The sequence below is a fragment of the Pan paniscus genome, chromosome 11 (assembly GCF_029289425.2).
Source record: "Pan paniscus chromosome 11, NHGRI_mPanPan1-v2.0_pri, whole genome shotgun sequence".
NCBI lineage: Eukaryota > Metazoa > Chordata > Mammalia > Primates > Hominidae > Pan > Pan paniscus.
In genome coordinates, this window is record NC_073260.2 from 122037689 (window position 1) to 122062897 (window position 25209).

At 40.2% G+C, this 25209-nt stretch overlaps 1 long non-coding RNA gene across 2 annotated transcripts in view; it reads left to right on the forward strand.

The window, feature by feature from the left end:
• The window catches only part of LOC129393110 (uncharacterized), a 99183-nt gene extending 75212 nt beyond the window's left edge, over positions 1 to 23971 (forward strand). For both annotated transcript variants that reach the window (XR_008619806.1, XR_008619805.1), the window contains exons 2-5: positions 6308 to 6461; positions 9406 to 9500; positions 22718 to 22822; positions 23828 to 23971. This is a non-coding gene — a long non-coding RNA (uncharacterized LOC129393110). The remainder of the gene's footprint in view (positions 1 to 6307; positions 6462 to 9405; positions 9501 to 22717; positions 22823 to 23827) is intronic.
• The last annotated feature ends 1238 nt before the right edge of the window (positions 23972 to 25209 follow it).

Consider the following 25209-nt stretch of genomic DNA (forward strand, 5'->3'; position numbering starts at 1 on the left):
TGCATTTCTGCATTTGATTGCATGAGACACTCTCATATTCTTGTAATAAATTCTCTTTAGTGTCAAAGTTAGTTCAAGTTGATTTCAATGATTTGTAGCAAAAAATCTTTCACCGCTATATCACACTTTCTGATTTCCCATTTCAATGAAGGATATTATACTAGACAGAAATAATATATACGGGGGAGAGATCAAACTTACTTAAAATATTAGAAACAGAAATTGTTTGGGAATCTTATTTGGGGAATTTGGTGGAATAATGCTGAGGGACTCTGCATTGTTAGGTTTGAAGCAATAGAGAATTTTCCCTTCAAGATGGAGTAGGAGCATGAAGAAAAAAATATTTCATGCTTAAAAACCATAGGCAACAGCCAACGACAGAGCAAAGCACCAAATAGTTAAACTAGGATCCATCAGAAACCTAAGCATCATTTGGCCATGCTTCTTGAGCTTCAGCCCTCTTATCCAACCCACCACCAGATCCTGTGAGTTTCCCCATTTACCATTATCTTGAGTCTGTCTCCATCCACTCTAGTCTAAGTGACCTTTATTTCTCATGAGAACTCCAGCGATGGCCTTCAAGACGTAGATGGTGGACAGCTGCTCTTGCCACCAATGGTTCTCTACGCTGTGACTACAGAGCTGATCTAAAGTTCCTAACTGATCCTGTCAAAAGTTTTTCAGGTAATTTTAGTGGCTTCCTTCACTCTTCCTCATAAAGCCCCATAAAGTTCAGCCTGTGCAGCCTCATCATGCACCCCACTCCACTGCTTATATATGTTCCTGATTATCAGCTTCTTTTTTTCTTGTTAGACAGAGTCTCTCTGTTGCTCAGACTGGAGTGCAGTGGTGTGATCATGGCTCACTGCAGCCTCGACTCCCCAGAATCAAGCAATTTTCCCTCCTCAGCTTCCTGAGTAGCTGGCATGTGCCACAGGCATGTGCCACCATGCTTGGGTAATTTTTTTTTCTTTTTTGGTAAAGATGGAGTCTCACTGTGTTGCCCAGGCTAGCCTTGAACTCTTGGGCTAAAGCAATCTGCTCACCTCAGCCTCCCGAAGTGCTGAGATTATGTGTGTGAGCCACCACACCCAGCCAACATCAACTTCTCCTCAGGCCCTTGCCTTGCCAAGCTGCCTTTGCTATGGGGCTTTTGCACATGTTATTCCTCCTGGAACATTCTTTTCTGCCACCTTTACTCAGCTTTCCTTGGCCTCTCTGACTAGACTGATTATTCTTAGTATAGCACTGTGTAGCCATCCTTTTAATCATTTCTTATTGTAGCAGCTTTTCTCCCCCCTCCCGCAGTATTTGGTTGTCTGTCTGTTCTACTAGACGTAAGCTCCACAAGGGCAGGAGCTCTCTGCTTTAGCCTATTGTTTTAGTCATAGCACCTAATAGAATGTGTAGCAGGGGATTATCAAATATTTGTTGAATAAATAAATATGCAGAAAGGTAAAAAATGTGAAAAGCAAGCAAAGAGACAAGGAGGAGCCTTCAACTTATATACTCTTTATCAGAGATTAGGTGTATAATTCAGTTGGTTCTAACTCATAGTTTTTCTTAGGTGCTAGGCTTGTCATCAACAATCCTATTAATAATGCTAAAATTCCTTTAACAAATAAGGGTTTAAGGTTATCAGTAAATAAAATATAATTAGTGTTAGTAGTACTTCTAGGTCAGTCCATAAAGGCCTGTTGAATGGATGAGGTGTCCCTAAAATAGTAGTTTTAAACCCTAACATTTACTAAGTCCCTATGACCTTTGAGAAGGACTTGGAGGCTATGAAGGGAAAGAGAATTCCAATTACTAGCAATTTCCAGAGCTTCAGAGATGAAAGATGTCATCAAGACATGTTCTGAGGTCTGCAATTCTAGTAGTGAGTGTGGGATGGGCCAGAGTGATGGGAATGGAGGAGAGCCCAGGGACCATTCAAAGGAAGAAGCTGCTCATGAGCCCTGTGATATGCTGGCTAGGATAGGTCCCTTTTCCTTTTCTTCTATATATGTCCCTTTGAAGGTATGTGCACTTAAGTAGAAAATACTGTCCAAAGTAATTTACAGAATCAATGCTATTCCCATTAAACCATCATTGACAGTCTTCACAGAATTAGAAAAAAACTATTTTAAAATTTATACAGAACCAAAAAAGAGCCTGTATAGCCAAGACAATCTTAAGCAAACAGAACAAAGCTGGCATTACGCTACCCAACTCCAAACTATGCTACAGGTTACAGCAACCAAAACAGCATGGTACTGGTACAAAAACAGACACATACACCAATGGAACAAGATAGAGATCTCAGAAGTAAGACTGCACATCTACGAGCATCTGATTTTTGACAAACCTGACAAAAACAAGCAATGGGGAAAGGATTCCCTATTTAACAAATGGTGCTGGGAGAACTGGCTAGCCATCTGCAGAAAATTGAAACTGGACCCCTTCCTTACACCTTATACAAAAATTAATTCAAGATGGATTAAAGACTTAAATGTAAAACTCAAAACTACAAAAATTCTAGAAGAAAACCAAGGCAATACCACTCAGGACATAGGCACTGGCAAAGATTTTATGACAGAAACGCCAAAAGCAATTGCACCAAAAGCAAGTATTTGACAAATGGGATCTAATTAAACTAAACAGCTTCTGCACAGCAAAAGAAACGAGCATCAGAGTGAACAGACATCCTACAGAATGGGAGAAAATTTTTGCAGTCTATCCATCTGACAAAGAGCTAATATCCAGGGTCTACAAGAAACTTAAACAAATTTACCAGAAAAAAAAACAACCCCATTAAAAAGTGGGCAAAGGGCATGAACAGACACTTCTCAAAAGAAGACATTTCTGCCACCAACAAACATATGACAAAAGCTCAACAACACTGATCATTAGAGAAATGCAAATCAAAACCACAATGGGATGCCATCTCATGCCAGTCAGAATGACGATTATTAAGTCAAGAAACAACAGATGCTGGTGAGGTTGCAGGGAAATAGGATTGCTTTTACACTATTGATGGGAATGTAAATTTAGAAGACAGTGTGGCAATTCCTCAAAGATCTAGAACCAGAAATATCATTGACCCAGCAATCCCATTACTGGGTATATGCTCAAAGGAATATAAATCATTCTGTTATGAAGATACATGCACACATATGTTCACTGCAGCACTATTCACAGTAGCAAAGACATGGAATCAACCCAATTGCCCATCAATGATCCCATTTAATTAGATCCCATTAACCAACCCAAATGCCCATCAATGATAGACTGGATAAAGAAAACATGGTACATATGCACCATGGAATACTATGCAGCCATAAAAAGGAATGAGATCATGTCCTTTGCAGGGACATGGATGGAGCTGGGAACCGTCATCCTCAGCAAACTAACTCAGGAACAGAAAACCAAATACCACATTTTCTCACTTATAAGTGAGAGCTGAATGATGAGAACACATGGAGACAGGGGAACAACACACACCAGGGCCTATTGTGTATGGCAGCAGGAGGGAGAACATCAGGAAAAATAGCTACTGCATGCTGGGTTTAATACCTAGGTGATAGGTTGATGGATGCAGCAAACCACATGGCACATGTTTACCTATGTAACAAACCTGCACACCCTGCACATGTATCCTGGAACTTAAAAAACAACCCCCCAAAAAAAATTTAAAAAAAAGAAAACACAAGTTACCCCGCTGGAGGAAGATTTTTCTTTTATCTAGACTATAAAGGTAGCCGTATTTTTGCAAGAATTTCTGTATTAACATTCCATGTCAAGAGGAAGGAAAGAAAAGGAGATTCCAAGGGTAGAAGGATTGGTGCAGAAGCCCTCTGAGAGCATGGGAGGAAAGGCAGTTTGAGGAGGTGATGACACATGGATTGCTGGAGAGAAGGGTGGATGCCCTCAGGGAATGAGAAGGAAGGAAGGAAGAAAAGAGAAAACACAGGTTATTTGCCTGGGAATGAAGGACACAGACAATTCTGCTTTCAATGACCAGATTTTCTGACAAATATTCCCAGAACATAGCTCAGTAGAAATGCCAATTGCGTCAGGCAAACCTTTCTAGAGAATATCAGTTTTATTTTAGAAAGAATAGCCTGGCTGCAAAGAGAAATCTAAGATCGAGAAAACATCAAATTATGCCATGAGTTATTTTCATGAAATGAGATACTGCACAGCACTCTGAAAAAAACTTTATTGTTAAAATTCCGAGAAAGAGGAGCACTTCACATAAAAAGCACAGATCCTGAAGTCATGCTCATGACTTTAAATTTGTGTAAGCAACTTAATAACACTTGAAAATCTAACCTGTGGCAAGGCGAGGTGGCTCATGCCTGTAATCCCAGCACTTTGGGAAGCCGAGGCGGGCGGGTCACCTGAGGTCAGGAGTTCGACGCCAGCCTGGCCAATGTGGGGAAACCCTGCCTCTACTAAAAAAAAAATACAAAAATCAGCCAGGCCTGGTGGCAGGTGCCTGTAGTCCCAGCTACTCAGGAGGCTGAGGCAGGAGAATTGCTTGAACCCGGGAGGCAGAGGTTGCAGTGAGCTGAGATTGCGTCATTGCACTCCAGCCTGGGTGACAAGAGCAAAATTCTATCTCATAAAAAGAAAAAAGAAAAAGAGAAAATGTAACCTATTCATTTTATTTTAAAGTGAAACTGAGGATGAGGTAATTTGTGTTCCCATAACTGGATTCTTTCAGAGCATGCAGCATTCAGGGTTAAGGTGAGAAAAATCTCAAAAAGCAACTTTTATCTCTATTTCCTGTTTCCTGCCCCTGACGCCCCTGGAGTACATATTCTGGTCTTTGGAGCACTAGATTAATATTTCTTCATGTGAATATTCTTATATTTTTCTTTTGGGCATATTCTATAAACTTAATTGAACAATGTTATTTCTACAGAAGTTTTTGTAAAATTACTTTTGCCATTCTTAATTTTACTCCAAAAGTGATTGCCTTTGTATATCACAGTTCACATAAGAAAATTAAAGTTAGTGAAAAAAAATCAACAAAAAAGATTGCCTGAAATTAAACTCAGTGTTCTTTCTGAAGAGTTTTACAAATACCCTCCATGCAGTAAGAAGCACAGGAATTCTGATGAGAACGCATTTTTCAAAAATTCATCTTCACCTTCCCTTTCACTCGGAAGGTGGCCTCTTATTGTGGCTGTTGGATGTAACCAGTGAACCGAATACTTGAAACCAATTTGCTGGTTTGAGAAGAGGTTATTGATTCTCACAGCATGTATATACTTGGAAAATTTCATTGTTTAACTCTACATGTGGATGATTCTTGCCGCACACTACTTTAAGTCAGGCAGACTGGGTGAGGCATATGAGCTCCCTTTGCTTTATTGAAGTCTTCAGAGAAGACTGAAAACTTAAAAAAATTAAAAAAAAAAAAAGTTTAACAGGTCTGCATGTTGCCTTGAATAAAAAGTACTATATGTGCTTCTTGGAAAAAGTCTGCTTAGGTGATTTTTTTTTTTTAAGCATGTGCTTTATTTTGAGGGAGGATGTTAGGAGAGAAATGTCTGTGTATTTTGTACAGAATTAAGAAGACAAAGGCTGTAATTGATAAAACACCAAATCTTGGGCGTTTATATTCTTGTTTACTAAATAATACAAGTTCAACTGAATAATTAAGGTGTAACTCTTTGGATGGGTGAAGATGAACAAAATCTCAGCTCATCTGAGGTCAACATTTCTTCTAGGGACTGTTGAAGAATATAGGTCAGGTGATGAAGCCATGTGTTGCTGTTTCCCTTCAGATGCTGGAAATATGGGCCCCACCCCACTTCAACCCCTTACTTCCCCAGTTTTTCTCTAGGAATATTATTATTGGCCCAGGGGAGGGTCATTTCAGCAGAAAGTCTGCCATTTTGAAGCAATTGGAGCAATTTATTAGCAAGAGAAAGTGATTTATTTTTCTTAATCACCATTCATAAGATGATCATTACGAACAAGGTTGCTGATAAATCCTTGGCCACTGGAGAGGACTTTAATTTGTGACAAGGAAAGTTTCTTAGTACTTAATGGAGAGAGAGTTTACTGCCCTTACCTGTGCAGGTTCATGGTGAGAGATAGGCCCTATGGGTATTTATTGACCTGAACTGGGGGTCTTCTTAATATAGAGAGTTATGTTTTAGAAATGAAACTCCTTGGGGTTTTGTTTGGGGGGAGTAATTAGGGAAGAAAAGAACCAAGTTAATATTTTTTTTTTCTCAAACATCCTGATCTTTGGCTTTTATCTTTTTTTTTTTTTTTTTTTTTTTTAACTGACAAGTTACTTCTCTTTCAGGCTCCAAGCTTGATATAGAAGACTGTCATATGAACCAGAGAAGGTAACTGAAACCAAAGAAATGACTCCAGTATCAAGCTAAAGACACGCCTGAAAGGATGAGGAGGAGCAGAAATCTTACCAGCAAGGCAAGAAAGAAGCCGTACGTGAACAGGTGGTAGTATGAGCAATACTTAATTCCCTGTTGCGATTATTAGCAAGTGAAGCTTGTGAAGCGCATAGCCCCAACTAAAGAATCTTCTGTTATAATTTTTCAAAGACTGTACAGTAGGCACACTAGCCATACAAATACTAGAAATCAAGTGTTATTTCTAAAGTATCATGCACTTTGGTGATTAGCAGCTTGGGGAGCCATCAGCTGAATTTCTTGAAGAAACCTCCAGGGAGTCGGCCATAACTCTAAGGGTGAGGCAGCTTTCAAGAAGTGTGATTCATCTTCTTTAAGTATTAGGGTCACGTAGTGCCACTCCAGCCCAGCCTACAGCAGGTCACCTGGAACTGAAATTCTGAGACGTAAGAACTAGGAGGAAAAATGTCCTACCTTGTTCAAGGGATGAAGTCAATTTAAAGGGATGAGGAGAATACTGGCAGAATATTTTAAATATGTTAAAATATATTAACTGATTTTCCTCTTCTGGCAGCTCCTGTTGCCTCTGCATCCTCCCCCAAACCCATTTAGGTATCATTTGTTCTATCAGGAAAAAAAGAAGTTTCACCAGAGAGCAGGAAAAAAAGGCTTTTGATTTTCCAAAGTCAAGATCCTGAGGGAACTTGTCATAGAGACCCTAAGCTGAATTGATGCAAGGCTTCCCACCCCTTGTAGGACCTGAAGTTTTCCAGGCATGCTGTGAGAACAGTGCTAGAGCTAGGGGAGGAAAGGGAACTGTTAGATGCTGTGGGGAGGTGGGGAGGAGGGAAGGGAAGGTGGAGGCGGAAGGGGAAGCAGAGACAGCTCTTAAATGCTGGTGGCTCCCCTCTCCTCTGAGAAAAAGACTTTCTACCCTGCTCCTTAGAGGAAAAGGTTGTGGATGACAGAACTGAAGATGGATTGGCGTTGTCATCACCTCCAAGTAGAGCTCAAGAAGACTGCAAAACCCCAGAACAGAAATGGCTGAGTGGTATCCAGGGGACAGATGCTCTGAGCCAGCCTCAAAGAACTGAGTGTACCCCAGCACAGCCCACAAGTGTTAGAATGAGTCTTCTGTGCTCAAAAGTCCCACCAGAATAGTAATGAAGGACCCACAGAGCTTCCTGGTGCCCCTGTGGCCTGAGCAGTGCAATAAAGTTTCCTGTGCCAACAAGGGGCTTGGCAACAGTTGAGAGAAAATGTGCCATGTCTGAAGGAGTCTCATGCTGGGGAATAGCTCAGTGGTGAAGACCCACCAGGAACAAGGTCATATCAGCCAAGGCTGGTGCTGAGATAGCATCACACAGGGAAAGAGATAATTCCCTCCACCCATTGCTCTGGTACAATGTAAGACCCCTGGAACTCAGTGAAAGGGGTGGAGGTGCAGAACTGAGGGAAATTAGGTTCTAACACTGAAGATAGGCTCAAAATAGTTAAGTGGTTACAGAAAAATAAAGTTTCACTTCTTGTACAATTGAATTTGTTGATTGAGTCCTGAACCCAAAGTAAAACCAGTCATTCAATCAGTAAGTTAATTAAAAGATCAGTCATACCTGACAAAACTATTTAGCTCCTCCTTTCTGGAATTTAGGAGAATTGTAACACAATTCACAATCAAGATTTGTCTTACAGCCTAACACAAATCTTGACTATTGCTATGTAGTTAGTCTATGTGCAGCCTCAGGTTCGTGGGTGTAGCTCAGTCTGCATTGCTTAGTTAAGTGCTGACCATGTGGCTGGCACTCTCCTAGGAACTTTCACCATTTTCCCTCATTTAATCCTTTAAACAGTGTCTGTGAGACCAGATATTATTCCCATTTTACTGAAAAGTAAACGAAGGCTCAACAAAGTGAAATCTGAGAGAATTCTAATAATTATCAAACATTTCCTTTGTGAAAGTTGGTTCCACATTGTGGTGGGTGATGCCCAGCGCTTCCTTCCTTCTTTTCCAACAGTCTCTTCTTTTCCTGTGCATTCTTTGTAGGCCCTGTCCCACCTCTGTGCCTTTGCTCCAAAGCCCCTACTTCATATACTGCTCCTCCTTCTGTCCTTTTGACATCTTCCCCAGTTTCTAAGGCGCAATTTCAATTTTGTCTGTTCCCTGACACTTTTCCAAACCTCTCAGCTATCATTATCTTATCCATCCTCATGCTCCTTTAGCACCTCACAAGTCCATGATAGGCCTTTATCAAGTCAGCTTTGTATTGCAGGTTTTTGGTCATGGTAGTGTCAGCTGCTAATTTGTAAACCCTAGAAGAGCTCCATCTTGTGCAGCCCCAGCACCTGCAATGATCTTAGCATTCTAGGCTGGCAGGTATCTTGGTGCCTGTTACATAATAAAGCCTTAACACATGTTTGTCAAACTAAATTAACTTAAAATTCTAAAACACATAGTTAGTGAAACATGAGACAGATGCTTACAAGAATGTTTAATTGGCAATGTCTTTGAATTCCTCACAATTTTCTTCTTTATCCCTAACTTATTTCAATTTTTTTCAAACATACAAAACAGTTCAAAAAATCATTCATTGAACACCCATGTAATGACCACCTAGCTTCTATAATATGCCCTTTATCATATTTATATTATCATATCTGTCCATCTACTCATCCTGCTATCCATCCATCAATACATATTATTTTTTCCTCACTGCCTTTCAAATACATCCAATGTTTGAGAGACCTTTGACTTTGGAATCAGATCTGAGATTAATTCCTGGATTCAGCACTTACTTGTTCTGTGACCTTGGGGGTGTTGCTTAACTTGAGTCTGTTTTTTCTTTGTAAAATGGGGGTGAACAATGATGTCTACATAGGTTGTGGTGAGGAATAAATGAGACTGTATATAAAGGGCCTGACACATAGTGTTTGTTCAATACAGGTAGCAAAAGTAAAAGAACAGCATAAGTATTTATTTCAGCCATCAGCACTGATTTGCAATGATTTGTGCTTTTGGTATTCTTGCTTCCAGCCTCTGCTTTAGGTCCAGAAGGAAAAGAAGCTTGCAGGGGACAATCAGTCTTACACTCTTCCATGGTCACAAACAAGAGGTCCCTGGATCTACAGGTGAGCAAGAGGTGATCTGGGCTTTGGAGTAGGTACTGCATTCTGAATTCCCTGGCACAATTAAAAGGCAATAGAGCTAACAGTAAAATCACCAATTATCTACTTTACCCGGGCAACATGGGGGATCTTAATGTCTATCTAAAATTCAGAAGAACTTTTGCTAAAAATGGAGATGATTAGGAGAGGATATCAGAGCTCCGCCATAGCCATAAACCTGCCTTCTGAGCCCTTTGGTGCAGGGATTTGAATTTTTTCCAAGTAGAAGCCCTCATTAGTAGCACCCTCCACTCTAAAGCTGTAGGATATCCCCAATTCATGAAACTATTTCTTAATTATGCTGTAGGTCATCTTGCCCCTGAAATGGCCCTGGAAAGCTATGGCTGAAGAATGGAGGAAAAGATGACTTTCTCTGTTTCTTCAGACCAGGCATCAACTGGGATGTTGGGATGTTGATAAAAAGACATCTCATCCTTTGTTTTCTGCCTATGCTTTCACCATACCCATTCCCATGTCTGGTCATCACAGCGTCCTTCACAGCCCTTAGCTGAATCATGTTGAGTACAGGATGGTGTGAATATCATGGTTTGAATGCAACCATGGTCTGTCCATGTGGCTTGTTTTTTGCAGCCCACTTAGACTTAAGCCCTCTTAATTTCAAATTTATGTTCGTATGTGCCAATAAAGTTGTCCCTAGATGAACTGAAAAATGCCTGATTTCCTTATCTTCCTGAGGGTTTGCAACTTAGATGACATGTCACATTAATCTGTGGAACTTTTTGAAAGGTATAAATGCCTGCTTCTTTGAAAGCCTCACCCTTCATTCCAAGAGTCAGAGTGAGTGGGTCTTATATAATCCCACTGCAGTCTACATTTTAAGTATCTCTACAAATTATTTTTTCTCACAGCCATGGCTAAGAACTGTCTCTTTACCATAAAGCTGTATAGCTCTTCTTTAAAACAGTGAGAGATGAAGTGTGTCTTCTTTAGAGATGCAAAATCTTGGTTGACCTTTTCATTTTTGTTTTGTTTTCTATTAGTTGATGACCATAAAATGGAAAATTAGTTGAAATGAAAGGATTAGGAATATTATCAAAGTAGAGTAGGTTGTACATAAGATAGAAATAAGGACAACCCGGTAGAGCATTTGAGAAGATGCTCAGCTAAAGTAAAAAGGAGCTAATAAAGGTTATCCCAGTCAGCTAGGAAAGCAATGCTCAGATTATCAGGTAAGGGTATCACCTAAGATAAGAAGGCAGATATGCAAAAGGAGTTATTATATTATGTCAAATCTAATACAATCATACTTTACATTTTAACATCCCAGACATCTGTTGGCCTGGTGGCATTGGAATGTTGTGTCATTGCCCATGCAGTATAAATTTTGTTGTTAGTCACAATGGCATAACTGGTCAACTTCAACCCCTCAAAGTTTCAGTCAACAAACTAAGAAAAAGTAAATCCTGGTTTACTGGAAAAAAAAGTAAATCTACTGTTGTCATCTGCTGGTTAGATTTTTTAAAAAGTAAGAACATCAAAGCTTCTAGATCAAGTGTTAGTTGGTTGGAAGAAGATTCAAAGATAATATTAGAATGTTTTGTAAATAAATGCTGGATTCTCAATGTTCTTGATGACATGGATACCAATATCATATGAAAAATGGGAACAAATATGCCAATTCTGAGTTGAAAGTGACTCAGAGGAGTTGGATACTCTACTTGTGAAGAAATTTGGAATAGAGTTTAATTGGCAGCATTTTATTCTCTCTTACTGGTACATAATAGTGGTGCATCTTACAACCACTGGTGTCTTAGGTTCAGTATAACATGATATTTGCATTGGTCTTTACAGAGAAGAATATTGAAGAAGATTCTCAAGTCTAAATAGTTCCCTGAAAAAGGCATATGTGAAACTATAGAGGGGGCCCAGTGAATCACAAACCTGTGGGTGTCTAACTTCTATAAAGTCCAGCTATCAAGATCTTAAAAAGAGAGAGGAACTACCATATATTTAGACAATGAAATAACATGTTTAAAAGAAAAATGGCTGGGTTTCATTAAGAAAGAATTATTTTATTAGATTTTTTTTGAAGAAGTAAGTAGGCATGTGAACAGGAACTGATGGTGGTAATTACGCGGATGTTCAAAAAGTCTTTCACACGGTCCATCCTGGGGACAGTTACAACAACAACAGAAAATAGTCATCATTGAATTGGAATTGCGGTGGGGGTGCAGTTTGGAGATTTGGTGTCTTTTAAGCACTCCAAATTTGTTTTATAAAATTGTAACATCTAGGGTTGGAGACTGGCTTTTCATTCCCTTCCTCATGGGCTGGCCTGAGAAGCTGTAATTTTCTCTACACTTCAAGACCCGTAATTTACAAGCCCCGTCCCTCTTCCACCTGTTGCTTTTAAATGTCTCAAAAAAAAAAAAAATACTTTCTTATAAACCTCAGGCTACTCTTCTCCAGGCTGAACACCCCTTTAATTTTATCATAGTCTGTTTCTTTGAGAACCTTCCTTTCCTTGAGCCTCTCCTCCAAATATCCTCCAACTTGTCTACATCTTTTATAACTAGCTAACATAGGTCCCATGTGTCCAGGGATCTTAGTTTATGTCTATTTTCTGAGCTTAATTATTACTAGCAACTCTTTCATTCTCAAAAGTGTTCTCATTAGAATATCATTTTTGGTTAACCTACATACAACTGAACAGAATGTAATATCTAAGAGTGAGCTGACTAGCAAAAGTGAGGGCAGAGCTCTCACCATTCTAAGCCTTGGTACACTACAGGTGCAGCCAAACAGATGCATTAGGGCCTTGGTCCATACGTCACACCATTGTCTCATATAAGCTTGTCTCGTGTAAGTGCAGTCCTCAAGTTTTTTCCACCCTTGCTGCCATGAAGCCACATCTTCCCCGTCTAGTACTTGTGCTGGTGGTTTTTTGGCATTTGTTCCTACTAAATTTCATGACATTATGATTCAACCCATTGTCCAGTCTGTCAAGAACTTTGTCATCCAAAATGCTGGCTTCTCCCTTCCAAATTCCTGTTACCAGAAGATATAATCTTGCTTTTCTATATCATTACCCAAATTCTTGATTTAAAAATATTGTATAGGGCTGGGCGTGGTGGCTCATGCCTGTAATCCCAGCACTTTGGGAGGCCGAGGCAGGAGGATCATGAGGTCAGGAGTTTGAGACCAACCTGGCCAACATGGTGAAACACCGTCTCTACTAAAAATAAAAAAATTAGCCAGGCCTGACGGCATGTGCCTGTAATTGCAGCCACTTGGGAGGCTGAGGCAGGAGAATCGCTTGAACCCAGGAGATGGAGGTTGCAGTGAGCCGAGATCGTGCCATTGCACTCCAGCCTGGGTGACAGGGCGAGACTGTGTCTCAAAAATAAATAAATAAATAAATAAATAAATAAATAAATAAATAAATAAAGCATAGAATAGCCCTGTGGCACTTTGCTTCTTTCTAGTTTGACCTTGTTGGAGCCAAGGGGAATCTTCCCCCTTGCCCTCAGAGGGTGCACTGAAAAATCAACTTATAGTAAGGCAGATTAATAAGAGAAAAGGCATACAAATTTATTTAATCATGCACACAGGGAGAATCAGAGGATTTCCCTGTTTCCCAATGAGGCCCAAACACTTATATTACCTTTTAGAGGCAAGGGGGAACATCGAGAATATAGGTAATTCTGTTGAGGGCCGTTAAATGATTACCGGCGAAAATGAATAGAGACTTGGGAGAATGAGTGGATTGCAGAGGGAGTGTGTGGTGAACAGATTGACTTGTGGTTCTCTTTGGAAGTTGAATGAACCTGAGAGACAGACATTGTTTTGTAAAAAGGTTGGGTCTGGTCTGGTTACGTTCTTCCTCTCCTTTCTTGAAATAGATGATAAGATTACAAGGAAAGAAAGGAAAAGCAATTGTTCATCTTGGTGGTTGCATCCAGTCCTTATGAAGACAGGGAAAAAGTCTCTTCCAAGGCCTGTTGATTTCAAAGGATTTCCAATTAAAAATATTCATTATATCAGGGAGCCATATTTTGGGGTGAAACTCTCTGTGCTCCTTCAATGTCCTTTCACATCTTGGGGGTCATTTAACATCACAAGCTTACTTAATTGTAGTATCATTAAGGCTATGTATTTCTGGTTTTTGCATGAAAATCACTTGAGAGACCTTTGTAAATGCCTTTTAAAACTTTGAATGTCTAATGTAGAATGACTTTTCCTAATCTATGCATCTAAATAAATAAATTTGTATATAAAATAAATATATAATGAAAGAAAAAGGATAACGAAACTTAGATGTTTAACATGACTAGTGAGGGTGTATGGGGGCCTTGGAAATATAATGACTGGCACTTAGAATAGGTCAGTGCTCAACTAATATTTGTTGACCCAAACATAATTTTTCATTGACAAATGAGCAGAAGATCTTGCTTATGACTCTTACTGTGAAAAAAGCCTATATCTTTACACCTGTCAAGGACATCTGCTTTGGGAAGTCCCAAACACAGCTTAGGTCCACACCAGAGTATGAATTGACTATTTGCTAATCATGTAAATATTATTACTGAAACGAAAACATGATTGAGGCTGGAAGTGTGAACCAAATGCAGAAAGTGCCAGCTCTTTAATGTAAGCAGTTAATTAGGCATCATCTTTAAGGCTGGTGATAGGTCCCAGGGTGTTAATCAAATCAAATATCACCAGCTGCTGAGAGAATAGACTCTTTCAGGAAGCATTCGCAATGCTAAGCGGGAGAGAGATGTGGCTTTAAAAGGGGTTTTCTGAGGCTCCAATAGCTAAGGACACCTATAGAAGAATTGTGGGAAACTGTTAGGTAGGCATATCCATAACAGATCAGACAAACACTATCTGGAGTCAGTTGAAACAGTGAGAAAAGCCTAGATCTGGATACCAGACACATCTGGGTTCAACTCCTGCTTCTGCTTTTTCTGGCTTTGGAAAAATCACAGTTAGTTCTCCACAGATTCACAGGAACAGATCACAATGTTTGGGATTATATGAGTTGCTGGTAAGATACCTACAAGCAGCAAAGTAATTAGCACCATCCCTGAAACCATCCTATGGGATCTATGACAAACTTGTGCCCATTGGAAAAATCTTAGGTTCGCCCCTTTATCTCTGGCCCATTGTTAATTGCAGAAGAGAAAGGGTTATAAGAGCAGCACAGGTGTTTGAGCTATGTGTATTTTCCTCAAGGGGACTTGGTGCTATCAGAGGAGGTCATCATATTGGAAAACAAGTTTTTTTAAAAGTAGAAGTCATAAAGTTGAAGAATTCAGTGACTTTTGCAGGGAAAGAAGTACCTGATTTATGAACAGTCATTATCCTGAACTGTTTTGTAGAAATGATGTAACTGATTTATTTTTAATAAGCATTCAAAGTGTTACACAGCAAGTTTTGATGCTTCCAACTGGACAATGAGGTAAGCAATTGAAGTGAGTTTCAGATATTTACCTGTATCTAAACTGGAGTAAACCTAAAGTAAAGCTTTGTAAATTTTGAGTAGAGAGTAACAGAGTACTTTTAAGACTTGGGTTCAGGCTGGGTGTGGTGGCTTACCCCTGTAATCCCAGCACTTTGGGAGGCTGAGGTGGGTGGACTGAGGTCAGGAGTTCGAGACCAGCCTGGCCAACATGGTGAAACTCCGTCTCTACTAAAAATACAAAAATTAGCTGGGCATGGTGGCACACACCTGTAATTCCAGCTACTTGGGAGGCTGAGGCAGTAGAATCACTTGAACCTGGAGCAGAAGTTGCAGTGAGCTGAGATGGTGCCATTGCACTCTAGCCTGGGTGATGACAGTGAAACTCCATCTCAAAAAAAAAAAGAAAAGAAAAAGACTTGGTTTCTAGAGTCAGACCACCTAACTTGGGATCCTGGCTCCATCATTCATCAGTTGTGTGATCTAGGGGCAAGCTACTTCTCTTGCCTCCATTTCTTCATTCATTTAATAGGAATAATTACTTCATAGGATGATCCTGATGATTAAATAAAATAATCTTTATAAGCCTCATCACAGGGAATGATAAAATAAACATTGTGAATGTTCCAGAAACAAATGGATTGATAAGCAACATTTTTTTCTAATTAGTTCTATATATTGTCTTTCTAATTTCCACATCAGTATCATGAGCTTAGAACCTGAGTACCCACTCAGTACCCAAGTGCCTAGGGATTGGGAACCATTTTCATTAGTAGCTTACTCAAAAAACAGCATTCATTTTTGATAAGGTGTTTATAGGCATCAACATGATGTAATATTTAAGAGCATAATTACAGTGTCAGACTTCTGAGTTTGAATCCTCACTTACTGGCACCTTAAAAAGGTGTTTAACCTCTTTGGGCCTTGGTGCCTTTATCTGTAAAATGGGTATTCTGTGTAGTTTAAATGAGGTAATAGATATGAAGTGCTCACATCAGTGCCAGGCACATAGAAAGTATTCAGTGCTTCACGGTCATTGACTTGTACTGTTAATCAAGCATTTCCCAGAAAAGAAAATGAAGTTAAGAGGTGATACCATGAAGCATTTTTCTTCATCCTGTAAATAATATACTGAGTTTTGAATCTCATAACATTCAAGATGAAATGCTGAAGGATACGTATGCCAGAATTCTTTTTCATAGTCAAACATTAAAGACAAAGTGAGGGTCTATTTAGGTAGAAATAACAAATACATGGCATACATACTAACACCCAACAACAGGACTGTGGCAGACATTATTAATCCATCTTGGCTTTCTTGCCTACTGAGTTTATACTCAGCTTCTGAATTTTTCTCAACATAATATTCTGGGCAACCATTGTCAATTTGAATGGTATTATATGAAATAAACTTATTTTCCATCTTTGTTCCACTATCATCTCTTTAAAGGTGTTATTTTCCCTGAAGGATAAAAAATGTATAGGTTTTCAAGTAAAACCCCTCTATTGAAGTCCCAACCAAACTTTTTTTTTTTTTTTTTTTTGTGACAGAGTCTTGTTCTGTCGCCCAAGCTGGAGTGCAGTGGTGTGATCTCAGCTCACTGCATCCTCTGCCTCCCAGGTTCGTGTGATTCTCCTGCCTCACACTCCCAAGTAGCTGGGATTATAGGTGTCTGCCACCACACCCAGCTAATTTTTGTAGTTTTAGTAGAGATGGGGTTTCACCATGTTGGCCAGGCTGGTCTCGAACTCCTGACCTCAAGTGATCCAACCGCCTCAGCCTCCCAAAGTGCTGAGATTATAGGCATGAACCACGGTGCCCAGCCCCAATCAAACTTTTAAATGATGCAAAATAATCATCCCTCATATCCTTAAGCAGGGTGAGTTATATAAAAGAGACAAAAAAAGTTGACTGGCAGTACCCATAATCTATCTTTTGTGCTTCTTGGGAAGATGCTGCTAAGACAGATGACATTGATAGCTGCCATTTAAAAAAATTTGCTAGAGTCTAAAGAAATCCTTTGGAATGTGGTTTCCTTAGTTGTTGACTCAGTGAATAATTTTCTGGAAAGACAGCCAGGTTATACTATCTAGTAGATCATACAGCTGAGCATCTTTCATTTTATCTTAAGAGAAAGATAAAAATGGCTAAATGTGAAAAGTGTTCCTAGATGTTGATTTGTTGGTACCTATTTAACTCTAGACTCTATAGTATCTTTTTATTTATTTATTCATTTTTGAGATGGTTTCACTCTGTTGCCCAGGCTGGAGTGCAGTGGCGTGATCTTGGTTCACTGCAACCTCTGCCTCCTGGGTTCAAGTGATTCTCCTGCCTCTGCTGCCCGAGTAGCTGGGATTACAAGCATTTGCTACCACACCTTGCTAATTTTTGTGTTTTTATAGAGATGGGGTTTCACCATGTTGGCCAGGCTGGTCTCAAACTCCTGACCTCAAGTGATCTACCCACCTTGGCCTCCCAAAGTCCTGAGATTATAGGTGTGGTCTATAGTATCTTATAATTACAGCATTGTTACTTATATCATCATCATGTGACCTAGTTCTTCAAGAAAGTGTAGTTATGCTTGCTATGCACCATTTAAGACAATGAAATATGTGCTCACTGTAGAAAAATTTCATCTCTGACAAATCAATGGAAAATGAGCAAAGATAATGAAGAGTTAAACTTCAGAGAAGAGAAAATACAAAAAGCTAGCAAGACTGTAAAGAGATGTTCAAACTTAGATGACAGAAAAATGTAAAATAAACAATGAGATACTCCTTTACATGTATTAGACTGGCAAAAATTAGGAAGCTGGATAATGCCAAGTGTTAACAGGGATGTGGGGCCATGGGAATGCTTACACACCACTGATGGGATTGTAGACTGGTGTAGAAATTCTACAGAGGACTCTATTGGTAAGGGCAGATTAGACTTATGTATACTTTCTGACCTGGCAAGCCAAATCCATTCCTGCATATGTATACCACAAAATGTGTTAGTCTGTTCTCATGCTGCTAATAAAGACATACCCAAGACTGGATAATTTATAAAGAGAAGAAATTTAATGGATTCACACTTCCACATGGCTGGGGAGGCCTCACCATCATGGTGGGAGGTGAAGGGGGAGCAAAGGCATGTCTTACATGGTGGCAGGCAAGAGAGCATCTGCAGGGGAACTGCCCTTTATGAAACCATCAAATCTCATGAGACTTATTCACTATCACAAGAACATGGAAAAACCTTATTCACTATCATGAGAGCATGGGAAAACCTGCCCTCATGATTCAATTACCTTCCACCGGGTCCCTCCCATGACACATGGGGATTATGGAAACTACAATTCAAGATGAGATTTGGGTGGGGACACAGCCAAACCATATCACAAAAAATTATCCAAGAGTTTCCAAGGGCCCTATAGGAATAGGGTGATGAGGCATCCTAACTTGCCTGGGACAGTCATAGTGTACAACTGCTGTCCTAGTGTAATTATTAATATCACCCTTTCATTCTCAAAAGTGTTCTCCCTGTGATTAAGGCTGGTCATCGCAGGCTATTCTTGGTCGTGGGGAACTAGAGGCAATTTGGGGAGTGGAGAGGCAAAATGCATTCGATTCACACTATTCAGCAGAAAGCTGGATGAAAAAAGAAACAGGTTGAGGTAGATAACAATGACATTTGCATATAGTTAAGGTCCATGTTTATATAAAACTATGTGCTTTATAAGAACACTTACTAACAAAAGGACATAGTTTGAATGATTGCCTTGGGGCAGTAGAGGAATTCGAGTGGGATAAAGGAAAAATAAATAAAATGACAGAGATCTTGTTGGACCAAAGATTATGAAATAAACCATTGAGAAAGGTGATTAACTCAGCTTTAGTATCTGAATTCAAAAAGTAAGGGTTCCACCAAAATAGATGATTGTGAAGTTGGTATTTATATATTTAATTTATTTATTCTCTTTGAGGTTCCAAGGATATTTAAGGCTGTTTAATAAGTATCTTAAGTAGAAAAATATAAATATAAAAATATTTGAATGAGGAAGCAGAACAGATTGTATATAGAAATAAGAAAGATAAGGCAAAGCTAGCACAAGGTTAACATCTAAAATTCACACCAAAAAGGCCTGTCAATCAGCTATAAATGGGTCTCAGGTTTGGTGCTAAGCTGTCCAGCAGGAAATGCAAAGAAGGCAATGCCCTTATGTCCATGATCCTCATTATCTGTAATAAGAGTCACCACCAAACCATTCTAAGTACTAGAAAGCAGCGTGCATTTCCCATTCTGAGATCAGAGAGAAATTTCTCCCTTGGGCTCTTATAAGGAGGGCACTGTGTAATGAAATAGCGACCTAGAAAACTAATTTCTACAGAATGACTCATTCCAAAGCAGTATGGAAAACCAAAATGTTAATTTATTCTAACAGAGTTTGGGCTCCTTGAATTTCCACAAAATTACCAGGTTTCAGTTTCAAATTAGTTCAGGAAACATTCCTAATTGTGCAATAAAGCTATGGCCCACAGAGATTGGGCTCTTCCATTTGACTGAGCCAGAAATTCCTGATCATAGTCATAAAGAATGAAAGAAAAAAGAAGGATTATTATTCCAGATTTCAGGAGTGCCACTGCCTTTATACTCCTGAGGAGGTAGGTGGTAGTTACGGAGAGAATGTCTCCCTCCTTTCTTCCTCATACAATTTCAGTAGCCATAACTGACTAAAAAACAAACATAGTCGTTGATATAGAGATCACAGAAAGTAAATCTACTATGTGAAAACCGGTGTCACCCTAAGAGTAAAACCAGCAAAAAGCAATGCATAGTAGAAGAGTTTAGTGGCAGACATCTGAAGAAGGAATCCACACTGAGAGATTATCTCCAAAGGGACATGTAAGGTGTGTGTGTGTGTGTGTGTGTTCGTGTGTGTGTGTGTGAGAGAGACAGAGAGAGAGAGAGAGAGAGAAAGAGAGAAAGTGTGAGTCTGGTATTCTGATACATTCCAGTTTTGGAGCAAGGGTGCTCATTAAGTTCTTCTGACGCTTGGTTGAAATAATCCCTGAGCATCATTCAATTATATTTGATTTTGTATTCATCAAGCAACCTCTGCTTATTAATTCAGTTTCCAAGAGCCCGAGAATGGGTAGTGTCATAGATTGATGCCTAAATAGCTGTAACTATTTCCCTTCCAGTATCTAGGCCCACATGCAGTATGACTTTGCAACTCATCCCATCAGAGGATGGAAACTATTTCTTCACCCCCTTGAACCTGGGCTGGCTTTGTAATTTGTTTTGGCCAATAGAATGTGGTGGAAGTGATGGTGTTACCAGAAAGAGTTCCCAATCCAGACTTGTGCGAGAAAGAATTTGAGGTGAGTCCATAAAATGAAAGCAAGTTTATTAAGAAAGAAAAGAATGGCTACTCTGTAGGCAGAGCAGTGGCATGGGCTGCTTGACTGAGTAAATTTATGGTTATTTGTTGATTAAATGCTAAACAAGGAGTGGATTATTCATGAGTTTTCCAAGAAAGGGGCAGGCAATTCCTGGAACGGAGGGTTCTTCCCCCTTTTAGACTATATACAGTAGCTCAGACATTGTCATGACATTTGTAAACTGTCATGGTGTTAATGGGAGTGTCTTTTATCATGCTAATATATTATAATTAATGTATAATGAGCAGTGAGGATGACCAGAGGTCACTTTCATCCCCATCTTGGTTTTGGTGGGTTTTTGCTGGAATCCTTACCACATCCTGTTTTATCAGCGGGGTCTTTATGACCTGCATCTTGTGGTACGCGTCCTGCCAACCTTCTATAGCATCCTTTGACTAAGAATGCCTAACCTCCTGGGAATGAAGCCCAGCAGGTCTCATCCTCACTTTACCTGGCCCCTATTCAAGATGGAGTTACTCACTTTACCTAGCCCCTATTCAAGATGGAGTAACTAAGAATAGTGTGTCAGTTCTAAGCCTAGGCGTCAAGAGGCCTTGAATGCTTAACTCTCTCTCTCTCTGAAACCTGCACAACCACCATGGGGTCATACTCAGGCCAACCTGTTCAGTGATGAGAAATGAGGCCTATTGACTCCTGTTACTCTGGATGATGGCCAAGCAACACCAGACACGTATGTGGGGCCTTCTTTGATCAGCCAGCCTGTAGTCCAACCACTGGCTGACCATAAAGGCCTGAGAAAGCCCAGGAGAGATTAACTGAACGTGGCCCAGATTGTCAACATTTTCCAGCTGCTCTTAGATACGTGAGAAAAAAACAAATGATACCTTGTTTTAAGTCTCTGATTTGCATCCATTAAAGTACAAAAAAAGTCTCTGAGTTTTGCATGGCTGTTACACAGCAAGAGCTAACTGCTATTAGGATGGTATCCTGATGTGAGTGTAATAACTAATAGAAAATTCTGTCCTATTAAAATAAAAACAAGAATATTATAAATTGAAAACAAAAACCTGAGCATTTTAGTATGTGTTGTAGGATCTTATAAGTCAGCTAGCATGAAAGTTTTGGAGAACATGAGTAGCTCTGAAGAGGTGGACAAAGCTAAATTTCTGGCTTTCAAGATGGACAGTCAGATCCTAGACAAATGACTTACAAATCACCCCACCTGGAATTCCCAGCATGCATATGAGGGTAATGCCATTCAGCTCTATTGTGAATAAAATATCATAAAATTTAAGTCACCAATTCCCCATTCCCTCTTAGTTTACATGAAAGAAGGTTGTTTTCTCTTAGAGTATCTTTAATTCCTCCTGCATTGCTTCACACCTGCTAGCTGCTGTGAGTTCTCTAACAGCTCCTTTCTTAGAGCTGCGTCTTCCATGCTGTTGGTCTATGTCTCATCACCTCGCCTCAGGGAAATGAAGCGGGGTTATCACAAAAGTGCCTGTCATAAGGGAAGCTGGGAAACAGCAACTTTTAACTGGGTTCTTCCATGCTTTCTGTGACCAGTTCTGACCTCCTGATATCTTCATTTGCGTTTTGTCTTCAGTTTTGTTGTGAGGAATTTGTCTGGGCTTAATGCTTGTGGCTGAGGGAGAGGCACAGGTGGGCCTGGTCCCACGGTCCTGTGAGAAGCCAGCATCTCTTATGCTGCGGCTGAGTCTCATTATGGCCATTGCTGCTGGGCTGGCAGATCATTTGAAAGCAGAATGGAGGCCTCTGGGATTCACTAATGACAGCTGAGGAGATGCGACAGGAGTTTACTGTCTTGGGGCATCATTGTGAAAGTGTGCGTGCCTGTGTCCTGCAAGTAATGACAGATTTCTTTCCTCTCATAACTGCTTAGAACCAGAATTCTTGGGATATCCATACAGGAAAATAAGCAGGATTTAAAATTCAGTATATAAAATGTATAGAATCCCCAGTGAGAATTCCAAAAGTGGGGAGGGAGAGAGGGAAGGAGAGGAGCAAGGGCTGAAAAACTACCTATTGGTAGTTTTTTGCTACCGTGTTCACTACTTGGGCGATCACTAGAAACCCAAATGTCAGCATCACACAATATACTCATGTAACAAACCCCCTAAATCTAAAATAGAAAATAAAATTTAAAAAATAAAAATTTAAAAATAAAAACCAAAAAGAAATTGCTGAAAATTTTATTAGTGTACTTCGTAACCAAAGTTGAAAGTTTTATGTATCCAAAATTTTATCATTTCAATAGGTAATCCATTTTAAAAATAAAAATGAAAAAATAAGATATATAGAAACTTTGGAGATATTTTGGTGACCCCACACTCTTTTTCCTCTTCAGAAATGAAAGAACCAGAGCATTATAGCAGAACGAATCCTGGAATGGGAATGGAATGCCTGGATCTGTGGCACAGTTGGGAAGCGTCCTGGCCATGCCATGTTAAAGGTATGCCTCATGGCAAGGTATTCAGCTTTTCTGAGATTTTGTGAAGTGAGAATGGTATTAAATTTGTCATAGGATTAAGTAATTTAAATGTATGTAATTCCTAACATGAAACCTGGAGCAACTAACTTGATGAGTGTTAGTTCTCTTTTTGCCTTTTCTGACTTTGTGTTTTATTGTTGTTTGCTTGCTTGTAGATGTAATTTTTTACTCTGTAGAGCAAAGGATTAGTTTTTAGAAAGCAAGACGGCATTTATACAAAAATCTTTAAACTGTACTTTTTACCTAATAATTTTCTTTATGTAAATGTGTGCTAATATAATGGTTCAAATAAAAAAGTACAGAGTTACAGTCATAGCAATCCATCATTGCTTCAAATATGTCCTTCCTGATCATTTTGCTGCTTGCCTTATTTTAAAAAGCACATACTGTCTTCACCCTTATTTTTAAAAATCACTTGTGCTATTTGCTTCTTATTCTCCTATTAATGTTTTCATGTAGTCAGATTATTCCCTTCCTCAAATCATTAATAAAAATAGACCAGTTAAGTCCCCTGGGTTTAACGTGACTCACTCCCTTCTAAAAAAAAAAAAGTCAAACAAGCTTATTTCTTTAATCTATGCAGCCATTTTCTAGGAGAAGCAAAATGCTGGATTATAACCCATTTTGTGTGTTCATGCATCTATGGAGAGATATTTCATAGTAATAATTATGCCAATCTTTCATAATATTTGGTCAAAGCAGAGTACACTAAGAAAACAGTCAAGAAAGCACTCAGAGTAGAGGAAAGAGAACTTGTCTTGACTGGGCAGTTGCTACATGCTCATCCTTCCGTTGGGTTCTTCCAAAATGTCACTTTGACAAAACACCCTGAGTAAGCCCTTTAATCTTCCATTTTCTGAACATGAAACTAAAGCCCCAATAATTCAAATGGCTTGAAATACAGACCATGAATTTGAACAAAGGGCTGCTTGACTTTAAAATCTATGTTCTTATTTCTATTCCCAGCTGTCTCCAAGGCAGTGATTCTTACCCTTGGCTACACATTGGAGTCATTTGGGAAGCTAGAAAAAAAAAAATGCCCAGGACCTGGGCAAGACGGCTGCATAAGAACAGCTCTGGTCTGCAGTTCCCAGCAAGATCAACGCAGAAGGCAAGTAATTTCTGCATTTCCAACTGAGGTACCTGGCTCATCTCACTGGGACTGGTTAAACAGTGGGGGCAGCCCACAGAGGGCGAGCAGAAGCAGGGTAGGGCATCGCCTTACCCAGGAAGCGAAAGGGTTTGGGGAACTCCCTCCCCTCACTAAGGGAAGCTGTGAAAGACTGTGCCGTGATGAATGGTACATTCTGGCCCAGATACTATGCTTTTCCCACAGTCTTCGCAACGCGCAGACCAGGAGATTCCCTCGGGTGCCTACACCACCTGGGCTCTGGGTTTCAAGCACAAAACTGGGCGGCTATTTGGGCAGAAACTGAGCTAGTTGCAGGAGGGTTTTTTCATACCTCAGTGGCACCTGGAACACCAGTGAGAGAGAAGTGTTTGCTCCCCTGGAAAGGGGGCTGAAGCCAGAGAGCCAAGTGGTCTAATTTAGCAGATCTCACCCCCACAAAGCCCAGCAAGCTAAGATCCACTGGCTTGAAATTCTCGCTGCCAGCACAGCAGTCTGAAGTTGGCCTGGGACACTCGAGCTTGGTGGGAGAAGGAGCATCTGCCATTACTGAGGCTTGAGTAGGCGGTTTTCCCCCTCACAGTGTAAATAAAGCTACCAGGAAGTTCGAACTGGGCAGAGCCCACCACAGCACCGCAAAGCCGCTGTAGCCACACTGCCTCTCTAGATTCCTTCTCTCTGGGCAGGCCATCTCTGAAAGAAAGGCAGCAGCCCCAGTCAGGGGCTTATAGATAAAATTCCCATCTCCCTGGGACAGAAGACCTGGGGGAAGGGGCAGCTATGGGCACAGCTTCAGCAGACTTAAACGTTCCTGCCTGTAGGCTCTGAAGAGAGCAGTGTATCTCCTAGCACAGCGTTTGAGCTCTGCTAAGGGACAGACTGACTCCTCAAGTGGGTCCCCGACCCTCGTGCCTGCTGAATGGGAGACACCTCCCAGCAGGGGTCGACAGACACTTCATACAGGAGAGCTCCAGCTGGCATCTGGCAGGTGCCCCTCTGGAAAGAAGCTTCCAGAGGAAGGAACAGGCAGCAATCTTTGCTGTTCTGCAGCCTCCCCCAGGCACACAGGGTCTGGAGTGAACCTCCAGCAAACTCCAGCAGACCTGCAGCAGAGGGGACTGAATATTAGAAGGAAAACTAACAAACAGAAAGGAATAGCATCAACATCAATAAAAACGATGTCCACACAAAAACCCCATCTGCAGGTCACTAACATCAA